This window comes from Mugil cephalus, chromosome 20 (assembly GCF_022458985.1).
Source record: "Mugil cephalus isolate CIBA_MC_2020 chromosome 20, CIBA_Mcephalus_1.1, whole genome shotgun sequence".
In the NCBI taxonomy this organism is placed as follows: Eukaryota; Metazoa; Chordata; class Actinopteri; order Mugiliformes; family Mugilidae; genus Mugil; species Mugil cephalus.
In genome coordinates, this window is record NC_061789.1 from 14,378,691 (window position 1) to 14,391,736 (window position 13,046).

Sequence of the window (13,046 nt, forward strand, 5' to 3'; positions counted from 1 at the left end):
TCCTCCGTCTCCTTTAGCCTCTCGTTCTCCCCCCCCATCCGCACTTTCACTCCAGCTATCTGCTTCCCATTTTTTTTGTTTTTTTTACATCTGTTGGGGTATCACCTCTGAGAAGGCCCGTTACATCTTCATCTCAGCACCAGCAATGACTCAGCAGTCGAAGCGGCTCCGTCTCATTAGCGCTCCCTCTTTAACAGTATCCATTAATGCTGCCGATTCCCCTTCATTCCATCTGCTATCCTCACCGGCTCTCTGTGGCTGACACGTTTTACTCGTGTCGTGTTAATTACAGAAAAAGTTGTTAAAATTAGCGCCGGGATGATGAAGATTATAATGTTCCGTCGACTCGTGCTGGATTACTGGCTGGGGGGTTTTCTGAGCTTCTTCACGCCTCCCGTGAAAAGTGTGACGCCGACACAATAAGTTATCGGACGCGTTTTAGCAGCGTTCTTCGGAACGAGTTAACGTGCGCGATGGTCAGTTTGTAGAAGTCCGTACCGTAGAAAGTCCTCTTGATCTTCGATAACGCAGACCCGCGCGTGTGTGTGACCACATCTTTGATCTCCGGTGAGTGATGTGTGCGAGGAAGAGAGCGACGCGGCGCTAGTGGCTCCTGCCTCCTACAGATTGAGGTGAGAACCGGCAGGTGGGGCTCGGCCGTGTCTGTGTGCCACGGTAACTGGATGTGATGGGTGGCCTCTGGGGATCTCTGCCTTAGAAGTGCTAAACGAGCGTAGCAGAGCAATCACACTCTTCCTGTGTGCGTACGCCTGTGTGTGTGTGTTGCGAGCTCACACACTCCTATATGATAGCCCGTCTGCTTTCCCCGCTGCCACCGGCTCCGTGTCCGCGTGGGCGTGCGTGTCTGGTGTAAAGGACACTGCATTTATCCCTGGACTAAACACAAGCGCCACCCGATAAATGATAAGATAAAAAAAGAGCTTTAAATGTAATAAATGTTGCCAGGTAACAAGCTTTTTAAATAACAAACACATAAACATGGCTGCTATCTCGGGTCAGAGTGCTGACGCTAAGCGCTGCAGACAGCGCACATGTGGTGGAGCTGTAGCGCTGCTCCAGTAGCACGACTCCAGTTACAGAGGTGGCGACAAGACACTGGTTCCAGTCTAGATGCGGTGACCCCGCCCTCCTCTAACCGCCTCCGCCCCACATGTCTCAGTGTGATTGTTAGCCCGGAGCTGCAGAAAGGGCAAACGACCCCCCCCCCCTCCCATTCATTAACCAAATGGAATTGACTTAATTCAATTAAGGAGTAAAAATACTCCTCCCACGAGAGGAGCCGCCGTTTCTGTACATTTCTGCCTTTTGCACATCAGCATTGACTCTGTGTTTGTCCCCGTGCACATATATATATTTATTACATTACACGTGTGACCTGCAAAACGAGCCCTCATGCATACGGGAACGAAACAAACGAGCACGCGTCGCAGGTTGTGTTCTTGCCGCGGGCCAGCCGAGGCCCCGGTGGTGACACTATAGAGGCCTCCGGTAGCAGCGGGGGGTCCCACGGCTCCACCCGCGCCCTTGTGCGGCGCCCGAGCTGAGGTGAATGCCAAAGAGTCTCAGAGCCACTCCATCAAACGCCACCACCCTCCCCACCCCCACCCCCCAGGGAACCCCAGCCAATGAATTACAGATTAGATCATTGTTACAGGATCATAACAGTGATCTAATTGCCAATTTCTCTTTTTAATTGAATTTGGTGGAGTGAAGAGGACGGAGATAGGATTCATGGGAGTTTGCGCCGAGCCGATTGGAGCCGGTCCGCTGTTGACCCGGCACAACGGTTAATGAGGGAAAAAAATACCGCCGCTTGACATTCGGCTGCAAACTGGGCGTCAGCCGCAGAAGCGCCAGGCTCAATATCCTCCACAGAGCTTCCTGTTTCGGACTGAATCTTGTTTTTGGAACGTGCGGGGCGTCGCCTCGCTCGGATTAGTCAAATCGCATTGGCAGTCATGAGCCGCACTGAAAGTGGGGTTGCATCCTGTTGGATGTTGATAATCTTGTATTTGAAAAAAACACAAAAAAAACATTTTTTTTTTCTTCAGTCTGAACTTTTTGACCCGAGACAAACTAATCACAGCTCGTTTGTGCCCCCACCCCCACTCTCCCACCTCCAAAGTCCCCAGCCTTAGTCCGAGCAGAAACGAGCGCCGTGGTGTCGTCTGATTATAGCCTAGATGAGATAAGTTAGCCCACATCTCCTCCACAGCCTTTGCTTGAGAGCTGACAAGCCCAATACATCTGCGGCGGCTATGGTAATTGAGACGGGGGAGAGGGAGGCGGGAGGAGCGAGGAGGGAGGGGGGCGGGGGGGTGGTGGTGGTGGTGGTGGTCGGCGGTTGGATGTGATTCGTGCGCGTACGCCAGCGTGCGCGCGTGTCGAGGCGTGTGGATGTGAGGGAGAGCCTCCCCCTGCCTCTTGTTCCTCGGTACCTGTCATTGATGAGGAGCCAAGGAGAAGCTTCAGCTTGAAGCTGTCATCGGCCTCTGAATCCGTCTGCCTCACTCTATCAACCCACCCTCTCTCTCTCTCTCTCTCTCTCTCTCTCCATCTCTCTTTCTCTCTCTCTGTCCATGTGTGTGATGTGGGTGCAGAGTGTGTGAGTCGTCAGCCAGCCGGCATGTGTGTTGCGTGCCGTAGGAATCCATTGCAGCCGGCTCTTTCTCGAGGTGTTTAAATCTGAGACTCGGGGCAGCCCGCCGCCCTGACACCGCCGAGACCGACGCTCCCTCTCCCGGACTGACAGGCCAATCGCAAGCCGCCGCTCGCCCTCCCTCCCTCCCTCCCTCCCTCCCTCCATCCATCCACCGTGGTCTCTCGCTTTCTCACTCACTCGCACTCCCTCCTCCTCTTTTTCCTCTCTCTCTCTCCCTCTCTCCGGCTTTCATTCCTTTGCGCTCAATCCGTGCATCCCCTCCTCCTCCACCTCCTCCACCTCCTCCTCCTCCTCCTCCTCCTCACACCTTTTGGTCAGAAGAGGAAGAGGAAGCCCAGCCCAGGGAGAGACACTGAGAGGATGAAACTCTGACACGCCGACAGACCACAGGGAAACAAGAGCACAACTGTGAGTACAGCAGTCCTTTCACCTCTCACTCAGGCTTAACGCTGTCACACACACTTTGTCTCTCTCTCTCACACAAACACACGCACACACACACACACGTGTCCGGCGCATTTACTTCAAACAGTGACTTCACTCTGCTCACTCATGCAACCGCTGCTCTTTGTCTTCCTCATAACATTCAGAGAAGAATTCAAGTGTGCGCGTGTGTGTTTCTTTTTTTTCCCGTTGTGTTTCTTTATGTCTGCTGTTCATCTCGGGCTTTGTCCCGTATTTACCACAGTACACGCACAAACCAAAACAATCCAGCAGAAGTGTCACACATTTCCACCCACTTCCACGGAATCACTTTTGTGCTTTTTTTTTTTTTTTCTTTCTCTCCTCTCTCTCCAAAAGTCAACACAGCGTTTTCGCGTTTCTTTGTTCGACTTAGACGGGAAAAAGCGTCACAGTAATATGCAAGGTCAACCGAATTATGTTTCACACACTCCGCCTCGCGTCGCCGAGCGCCTTTTGTCTGTGCACTTGTGCTGTTTTTATTGGCAATAAAAACCCGTTGCGGGATCACCACATGAGGGAAGCGTCCCTGTTCTTATCTCCCATCTTAAACGTATAAGCTGCTATAAGCCAATAGACGCCTGAGGGGTGAAAAAAAAAAAAAAAAAAAAGAGAAAGGGGCGTACTTTCTTCTGAATGGCACAAGAATCCCTGAGCAATCCCCACTGCTTATTGTTTAGCGCTCAGCCAGGGGAGGTCTGCGCGCCGGGCTCATCTGCGCCGTTTGCGCCACACTATTTTTTGATTATGTTCCTGGTTCATCTCTGGCCGAGGCGATTTCCTATTTCCTTCTCCCATTTCGAGAGCGGGGAGTATAATATGATAGCGGCTCACATGCGGGGAAGTGCAGACAGTGGATCTGTGCAGAGGACACAGATTGCATTTCCCCTGGAGAATGCTCTCGCTGTATTAAAGGCACTAGAGGGCTGCTCGGCACTTGTCATCAGCTCCGCTAGTAATGCCGGCGAGGGGGAGAAAGTAGACGTGGTGTTTACAGCCACTCTCTCATTTAAAGAGCTCCCATTGGCCCTAATGCCACAGCTGCATCGCACTGGCCCATTTCAATCCAGGTTATATTGCATTTGAGGAGCCCGGGATATTGTGCGGCGCCTCACTTGCTTTGACAATCTGATGAGCAAATGTGGAAAATGAAAAGAGATATATGTTAAACTTCCCACGATATATTAGATTTGTTGCCCGGACTGTAAACTCCTACTGTGAGCGTATTTGCATTTTTATGACGTGGCTTAACATGCACCGCGGCTCCCATTTAGGCTCAAAATTGAATTTGTATTACTCCTCGTTTTACATGTTTGTTCTTCCCTCCGTTGTCATTTTTATTTATTTACGTCCTAACGATTTCCTGACACGTTTGCCCACTGTAGGTGATTTTCTCCCCATGTTTTCCGAGTTGCTGAATCTAAATGAGGGATTGATTTTGAGTGTTAGAAATGTGCCGCGATACATCAGTTGCTCCCGAGACCCCCGCGAGCCTCCCGGTTGCAAATGTCTCGGCGAAAAAGTGAATCAAGAGAGCGAGACCGACATCCTCCTTTGTCTGGCCTTGGCAAATTTACAGGACCCTTGTGAGAGTTTGACGCACGCGAAATCAAGGTAAACAAAACTATTATGCGTCGGTTACGTAGCCCTGTTCAGGGCTCACTGGAAAACAGATTAGTTCAGAATTAAGCCACGGCCTTACCGGCCACCTTCAAGCGCCATCAAAGCTCTGACATTTGTGGCAAAGAAGTATTACAAAAGCCACATCGCCCAAAAAAAAAAAAAAAAAAAAGTAATTTAAACTCCCTCTCAATTAATGCAACTTTCATTTTGGATTTGCCTGCGGCTTTCACACCAAAAAAAAAAAAAAAAAGTTAAATGCAGAAAGCCAGTCTGCTTCTGGCTTGGTCACTGACCAGTTTAAATGTTTGCCGTTCACTTGTACATTATGTACCATTGTGGAGAAATATTGTGAAGGGAAGTTAATTGCCTTTTGTGCCAGGAAACATATTTAATTACATATCTCAGTGCAAAGCATTTACCCCAGAGGTGCTGTTAATGTAAGTCTATGATCTTTGCGGTAATTAAACTGCTCGTGAAGGGGAGACGAGTTAGAGTCATGCCACATTCATTCCCATCAGCTTGTGTATTTGCACTTATTGATTAGATCGTTGGTAACCAGTCCCGATCATCAATACAGATCCTTACAAAGTGAGGGCCGGGTAGTCTTTCCACTCTCCCTTAAGGCTCAATTACACAGCATGTGCAAGGAAATGTGGGGGGAAGGAGATCAGCGCCTGACAAGGTCAAATTATATATGTCAGCCCCAAATCATTTTGTCGAGCCATTCAGCCATGTCCGAATGTATAAAGAAAGACACATTTGGAGAGTCAATAAATGCTGTATGCCGCAGCTCTTTAAGTACTTTAATCAGATACTTCGCTGATTAAATTATGTCTGCTGGAGAAGAGGGGTTGAGCTCCTCCTGAGTGTTTTCATCTGCACCTGACTTTAGGATATTGGGTGCACATCCTCAATAATGAGTGATGGAATTCGCAGACTTCCACTTAAGCGATTCTGATTACAATCGCAAGCTCGTTCTATGCTTCCCAGCCTTGACACAGATGCGCTGCTTCTTGTGTTGCCGGGAGTTGATGCTGTAAGTGGTGCTTTGTGGGGCTGTTTGCTTTTTGCCGGCGCTCTTAGACAATGCGATACACAGCCTATTCAGAATCCCCCTGAATGCAGCAATTCAGTGATGAAGGACATGTGTAGCAAATATTGAAGATATTTTTTTTTTTTCTACTGTCGATGGAAAGCCAAAAAGCAGAATTGATTTGATGACTGAGTCTGGGAAGATTCGCCTTCGTCTCAAAAGCCTTTTACGAGAAAGGTGGTCATCCTGGGGCAAAAAAAGAAGATGAGAGATACTGGAGGATTACAAGTTGCGAGGTTTAGATAGAAACATTAGCTTCGTCTCGCGAAACTGCTTCTGTATGATTTAAGGTATATCTTCAACAGGGGGTCCACGGAGGTACCGCAGGGGGGATCACAAAAGCTTTGGTTGATCAGACATTTGTTATATATATTTTTTAACTTTCCTCCAGATTTTTAGTTTTTTTTTTTAATACAAATTATCCAACAAATTATCCAACATATTTTAGCAACGGGATAAGGGATAGCTTAATATTGAATGCAAAATGATGATAATAATGTATATTTATAAATAGCACTAGGCTGAGTTTAATATAGAACACATATAGTATGTAGGGGGTCCCTACTTAATCTCTCCAACAGTTTGGGGGTCTGTCGCCTGAAAAAAGTCCAATGGCGTCCAATGGCGTCCAATGGCGTCCAATGGTCTGTCGTGCTCAAATCACTGAAAACACATGTCTCACAGAAATGTCCTTACTTTAGTCTTGCAGCTGAACGGAGTTCTCAGGAGAAAACACTTGTTCTTTTCAGTTAATTAATCTCTCGGTTATTTTTACAACGAGCTGATTTGCACTTTGGTCTTCGACCTTTTTCACCACCCATGCTAATATCTTAATATATCTGTTTTCAAGTGACTAACAGCGCAAACAGCGCTAAAGTCAAAGACATTGAGAAAATCAGGAAAACATTCTAATTATAATAAATAAATAAATAAATAAATAAATGAATAAATAAAAATCCCAAACTGGTCCATTTTGAGGCGTCGGCTTTAAAAATAAAGTGATATTCATTTTACCTCCACCTCCGCGTTTTTGGTTGGAGGCTGTAATCTCTGAAATTGATATCTGAGAACTTGGGCAAATAAACCCAAACTATTTTTATTTTTCTGATGTTTAGACATCACTGGAGGCAATAAGAAAATGTGTTTTTTTTTTTTTTTTTTTTTGTAAATTGCCTTGTTAGTCCCGTAGCTAAATTGTGTAGCCAGCAGAGTTTATTTAGTCCCGTTTTATTAGGAAGTTTATTGCGGCCCTGCTTGGGCCGTTCAGTCGCCATTTAATCAGTCTGTACCCCCAGCATTAACCTTCAATACCTCTCTGTGTCATTCTCCGCAGGGTCATGCAAAGTATCATCAAATATTTATGATATTAATAACTGCCTTTAGGAAGGGAGAAAAGATCATAAATAAATCTGCTCTGCAAAGCATACGATTAAGAAGTCCATTCCGTGTAATAAATAGGTGAAGGGGAAATAAAAGGGCGAAAGGGTGCGAGACGTCGGCGGGGCGGGATGCCGTGAAACAGAGGCGGCTTTCGTTCGCGATATTTCTTCTGTAAATCTGAGCGTTATCTGGTGTGCAGTTGCTCTTGCGAGAGCTAATGTGAGCCTGAGAGAAATCGCTGTTGTGGATGGTTTGAGCATCCGTGGTCCCCGGGGGAGGAGGCGGCGGCGCGGCGGCGGTGGCGGGCGGGGGTAGTGGCGGGGGGGAGTGGAGGCCCTCCTACATCGACAGACTCCAAATAGACAAACATGCAGACACCCACACACGCGCACACATATGTACACAGAGCTGTTTAGCATGGAAGCCGATTGAGGCAAGGCCCAACATTAATTATCTGTTTTTCAGCCGAGGTCTGGTGACAGTGATTAGAGTGAGGGGTTTTTTGGAGAGCGGCGCACATGCGGTCTAATGAGGAAAACTGGCCTCTCCATAGAGCTCTCCAGGCACACTTGATCTGCTCTGTGGCTCGGCAAGTGTATGTGTGTGTGTGTGTGTTTGCGCGCACACAAGTGTGTGGGTGTGACTGTTGCTCCTCCAGGCTCGCTGCTGGGAGAGAGACACTGCGAATGTGAGGTTTAGAAGCTGATGTAAGAGTTGAGACACTCCCGGAGCAAAGAAGAAGAAGAAGAAGAAAAAAAAAAAAGTCTTTTACATAATTGCTGTTTAATTGTGTCCTATTGCGTTGATTGATGTTTGGTTTGCCGGTCGAGGGCCCTTTTGGCTTTGGTGGTCGATAGGGCTCGTCCCGCTTAAAAACTGTGTGATCCTGCGAGCGGACCTCTTGACAGCGTGGGCCAGTCTGTATCCAACGGAGTCTATTTGGGAAAAAGGAGCGAGCTTCGCTTTCTTCGCGAGAGAATCACAAACGGCCGTGTCCGAACGAGACAAAAATACTCGCGGCGCGGCAGCGCGGAACGCTAGCGAGTCTTCAAAACAAAAGGCTGATCTTCCGCAGGCTGAGAGAGGGACGACTTAGACGTTTAAAAAGTCGGAGTCAAGCGCTCGCAAGGTTCAGGGCACTTTGACCCAAATGTGCTCTGACGCTCTTCAGGGATTCGTATGTAAAACATTGTTTCATCTGGGTTCAAACTGAACCGAGCGCTCAGACATTTCCAGCAGCGGGAGCGGCAGATTGCGTGGCTTGAAATAGCAGGGTTTTATTCCACCAAAAAGCAGTGGTCCAGCACATCAGCCCTCCAGTATCGTTGACTAAATCACATTTGTGAAAATGCCAATGTTGGTGTGCACCTGACTGATAGATTTCTGCCCGCACCAGGTTGGCTGTAGGCAAAGGCCTACACGTCATTTTCCACACCATTTTGTCCCAAAGTCGATTACTTTGCCTCTGCAGCTATGGCCGCCTCTGAATTGAACCACACATTTAGCTCACAAGCTGCCAATAAAAGTCAGAGAGCCCGGCTTCCATCAGCGTAATGATATTTCAGCCTCAGTATTAGTTCAGCACTGTTCTCCGCCGCCGTTTCTGCTCAATTAAAGATGGTCCATATTTAAATGTGTAGAAAATCAGGACGCCGGCCCCCGGCCCGTGTGCATTCAGATACGCTGTCGAACGCTTAAATGATGAAGTTTGAAATGGACTTTTTAAGCAGCTGAACGCTCCACACCTTTTGAGTTTGAATAAGGGGAGCTGTTCAATTGTGGCTGTGAAATTTTCCTTTAACGTTATTGATGTAGATTAGCTTTTGAAAAGGTAAGTAAGTGAAATGTGAAATAATTCATCAAGAGGCAGCCATGTAAGAAATGTGATTTTCCCCAGCAGAAAGGCCTCGTAGACCATTACCCCAAACAGAGGAAGTAGATTAAGGGTGGGGCTCGCTCTCTCCGTCTCCATCTTACTTGCTCTCACTCAATCTCCAGGCCCCAAAGTATGAATAGCACATTTCCATCCAAACTGCCAGGCAGAGCAGAGGAAATAAATTTCATCTCGTGTCAGCCCGGCGCGGCTCGTGGTTTGGAACTTCCGTTGTCTTCCCTTCCCCGGCCACTTCGGCTTTATTTAGCGGGAGCTGTCATTTCCCATAAATCCCTGGGAGGAGGCGTCCGTCAGAGCTGCCAGCTCCCCTGTGTGGAGCACCTGTAACAGGGGAACGAAGTGACAGTTGTGCTGGGACGGTCCCATCAAACGTACACACACAGGCACACACGCGGAGGACTGCTCGCTCTGAGACCTTTGCAAGTTTCTAAACACAGTAACAGATTCAGCAGTTATTGCAGAGACGTCAGAAATTGAGCAGATCTGGGCTACGAGTTAATTTTAATATCTTCTGAAGCATCTGTCTGCTTGTATAAACTATAGGCGAGCACCATTTAAATGAGACTGTCCTGGTAAATAAACATTAGTTTCTTTCTTTGACCCCTCACTCACAGCGCTTTGTGTTTACGTCTGTGTCCGTCAGCCTTGACACTTTAATAAATGACCGCGTTAAAAAAACGCCAGCGCACGCAAGGTCACGGTATCCGTCAATTGTCATTTGCCACAAACTAATTGTTTTATTATTATATTTATGAATGTGGCATAAAAATGCTTGTGTGTTGGGGGGGTGGGAAGGAGAAGTCTTTTTTTTTTTTGTTTCCTTCTTTATCTGATTCAGCTGTCAGCGCACATGCTCCATCATCTGCGCTCCAGGAAATTAGAAAGGAGAAACGTTTGACAGCACAATTTCACAAAACACCGCCACGCCATCATTTCATTTTCTCAGAACCATTCTTTTCTTTTTCTTTTTTTTTTCATTTATTTATTTCATTATTGTCTTTTGAAAAACAAACAGAGCGATAACAGCGGGTTCCTTTTCAAGTAATTCATCCCGGTCACCGTCTTCGGGCTTTCGCTCTCACCTTCGTGAGGTTTAACCCCGGCTGATTAGCCCGCGCACGGGTCGGATGTCGCCCCGGTCAAAAAGCAAAAAGGGGAGGGTCGCATTATGTGGGAGCACGGGCGAAGGTGCGGGTTTTGCCTTTTTGATGAGTGAGATCCAGATGTTATTAACTGGTCTGCTTTTCGGTGTGAGACGGTTGAGTCCTGACCGAGATGGCAAAAAAGTCATCAGGCGGCGTTCGTCAGCACGCAGCAGTTATACATCACCAATGTCAGTAGTGACGGCTGCTTATCTCTCACGCATCGATTGGCCGGCCGTGCGGGAGGGGGGTGGCGGCGGCAAAGCACCGCGGCCAATCAATGGGGGCATTTCATTCTCCTTGAACGTCTGCTTTTTTTTTTTTTGATTCTTTCCACTGATTGGTTGTCTCATTCTGGTACTGTGATTTCTTTTATTTATTTATTTTCGTCTGTTCTCTGTTATGAGAAGGAGTGGGAGGAGAGTGATGAACACTTTGGTGTTGGCAGCCCGCTGAGCTTCTCGCGGATGTGCATGGCATATGTGCGAGAATCCTGTTGTGTTCTCCCTTCACTGCCAAGAACCCACAGATCTCGCTTAGAGGTTTTGATTCGAATTTGCACTCTAATTTCGGTACACATAATTCCATCACAGAGATGCGGAGACCAATAAGCTTTAACCGCTCAAGAAGTTTCACTGGATTACCTCCAGTGTCTCAGCGGCTGGAGTACGTACACGTGTAATCTGTGAGAAAAAAAAAAAAAAAAAAGTGAGAGGTCTTTGTATTCCTCGTGGCTGCTGGAGATTTCATAGAATTACTTGAGCCGCGCTTTGTACAGATGACATTTGAAGTTATTGAAGCCAGTTGTAGACATTCTATTTTCAGCTAATTGACATCAAAAGGGGACACCGCGTTCCAGGACAACGTGGAGGTTCGCAGACCTTCCGAGGGATTGAAACATGAGCTCGTGGATGTGAACCTGCAACGAGGGTTCGAGCAAAAGAAATTGATCGGCGGCAAAGATGCGAGCGAACGCGTTCGGGAGCCGGCGTTGTTCCAATCAGCCGTCATTGACAGAACATTTATCTCCGAAAACTGCCTTAAACCTCTTCGGTCCTCTTGAGGTAACGGTAGCCTGCGAGACTGAGGGGAAATAATTAAGGAGCGTTTACCATAATTAAGAGGGGTAAGAAATCCGGTCAGAGCTGGTGTCTGATGAAACATGACAGAGACAAACTTTTGATGCCTGTATAAAACAAAAGATACGTTAATCATTGAAAGTGTAATGCCATGAGCTTAGTAGTAGACGAAACAATTAAGGCAAACATACAATGACTTTCCATATTACATATATAATAACTTGTCATCTCTCTTTGTGCAGCCCCTTATTAGGACATTTTAGCTCCTGTCTCTTTAAAGGTCCATGTAAAGCAATTCGTCGGCCGTCCATCTTTTTGTAGATGACAGTTGATCTCTAGTGTGTGTTCCAGACTATATTGCCTAAGTAGCCCATCTATATTTCCCACCTCAGATATTTCTTGGTGAAAAAGCAGATCAAATCTTATTAGAGTGTGGACAGAGCTAGAACGTCACGCCATCACCGCTTTCTATTTGGAAAATAAAACTTGAAGGTCAACGGCCCCGCTTGCATCTGGGTTTACCTGAGGCTCATAGCCCGCTATCAGCATGATGAATTTGGTTTAGGAACCAGAGTCGGGGATGATGTTTCCTTGGCAAACGTTTGATGAACTCTGTGTTTGGATCACACGGCATTCAGCTGTATCAAACGTTCCCATTGGTCACATCAGCACCGAGCTTTGTTAAACTTGATACCTGCCGACTTCGCATCGCCCAAAGCTATTTTTTCCTGTCATTGCTACTCATTGCTATTATTGCTGTAATTCACCAACATTACATAGTGTCTGGTAGACACGTCGTGGCTGGTGTCTCCTGTGTTGCAGATATACCATGAGTTTACAGAAGCTGTAGATGTAAACGTAAATTACAAAAACATTACCCCAGAAGGCAGGCAAACAATTATTTGTGGATGAAGTTGATGTGGAAACCCTTGCCAGGCCAACCCAGTTGGGCTTTATGCAGTGATTGACAGAAAGGTAACAGCGACATAGTAATGTGAACAAAGAGGAGTTGAATTAGCTGACAATGAGGACCGTGGTTGGTTGGTTGCAGTGATATTCTTTCACTGTAGCCTATCGGTTGGAACAGGCCTGTAATGAAACCCAAATGACATGTTACCAGACTTGTATTCTGATGAATATGGGTACACCAGGCTGTATCAAATAGTAGCTGAAATTTTCTGCTTTATTATATGCCCAAAATGTCAAATTCTTAAAGTCCAACCATGACTGTTCATACCCAAAACCAATTGACCTATGTGAGTGGGAAATTCCAACAACCCACTGAACAACAAGCTTAAAAACAAGGCCTTTGCAACAGACAGCTGTCGTAGGTATTTGCAAGAAATCTACAGGTAGTTTGATGGGTAAGTTGTGGTAAAATAATGATATTAAGCCTAAACTTTAACTTTCCTTTTGAGTAACCTAAACAGAAAATCACAAAAAGATCAAGGACAAAGGGTTCAATTTTCTGTCGGAGTTTAGTTTGACTCCCTGATGGGTATTTATGATGATAATCTTCACAAAGATGATGGCTTACAGTCTTCAAACTTGTTAATTAATCCTGTGACTTCTGCTGGACAGTAAATCTCAGTTGGAGGACACTTTTGTTTGCCCACCCCTCTGTTTGCGCAAACAACGCAGCAGCCAAGGTTCTTTAAGTGTGCTCGCTCTGACTTTTAAGTACCCTGTG

General features: G+C 46.7%; 1 protein-coding gene across 5 annotated transcripts in view; it reads left to right on the plus strand.

The window, feature by feature from the left end:
* Nucleotides 1-2,596: 2,596 nt before the first annotated feature.
* Nucleotides 2,597-13,046, plus strand: part of LOC124997505 (RNA binding protein fox-1 homolog 3-like) — a 344,102-nt gene continuing 333,652 nt past the window's right edge. Inside the window, exon 1 of one of the 5 annotated variants that reach the window (XM_047571256.1) lies at nt 2,597-3,091. The gene's annotated coding sequence lies outside the window, so the exon portion shown is untranslated. The remainder of the gene's footprint in view (nt 3,092-13,046) is intronic. The other 4 variants (XM_047571253.1, XM_047571257.1, XM_047571252.1 and 1 more) reach the window with 4 other exon arrangements.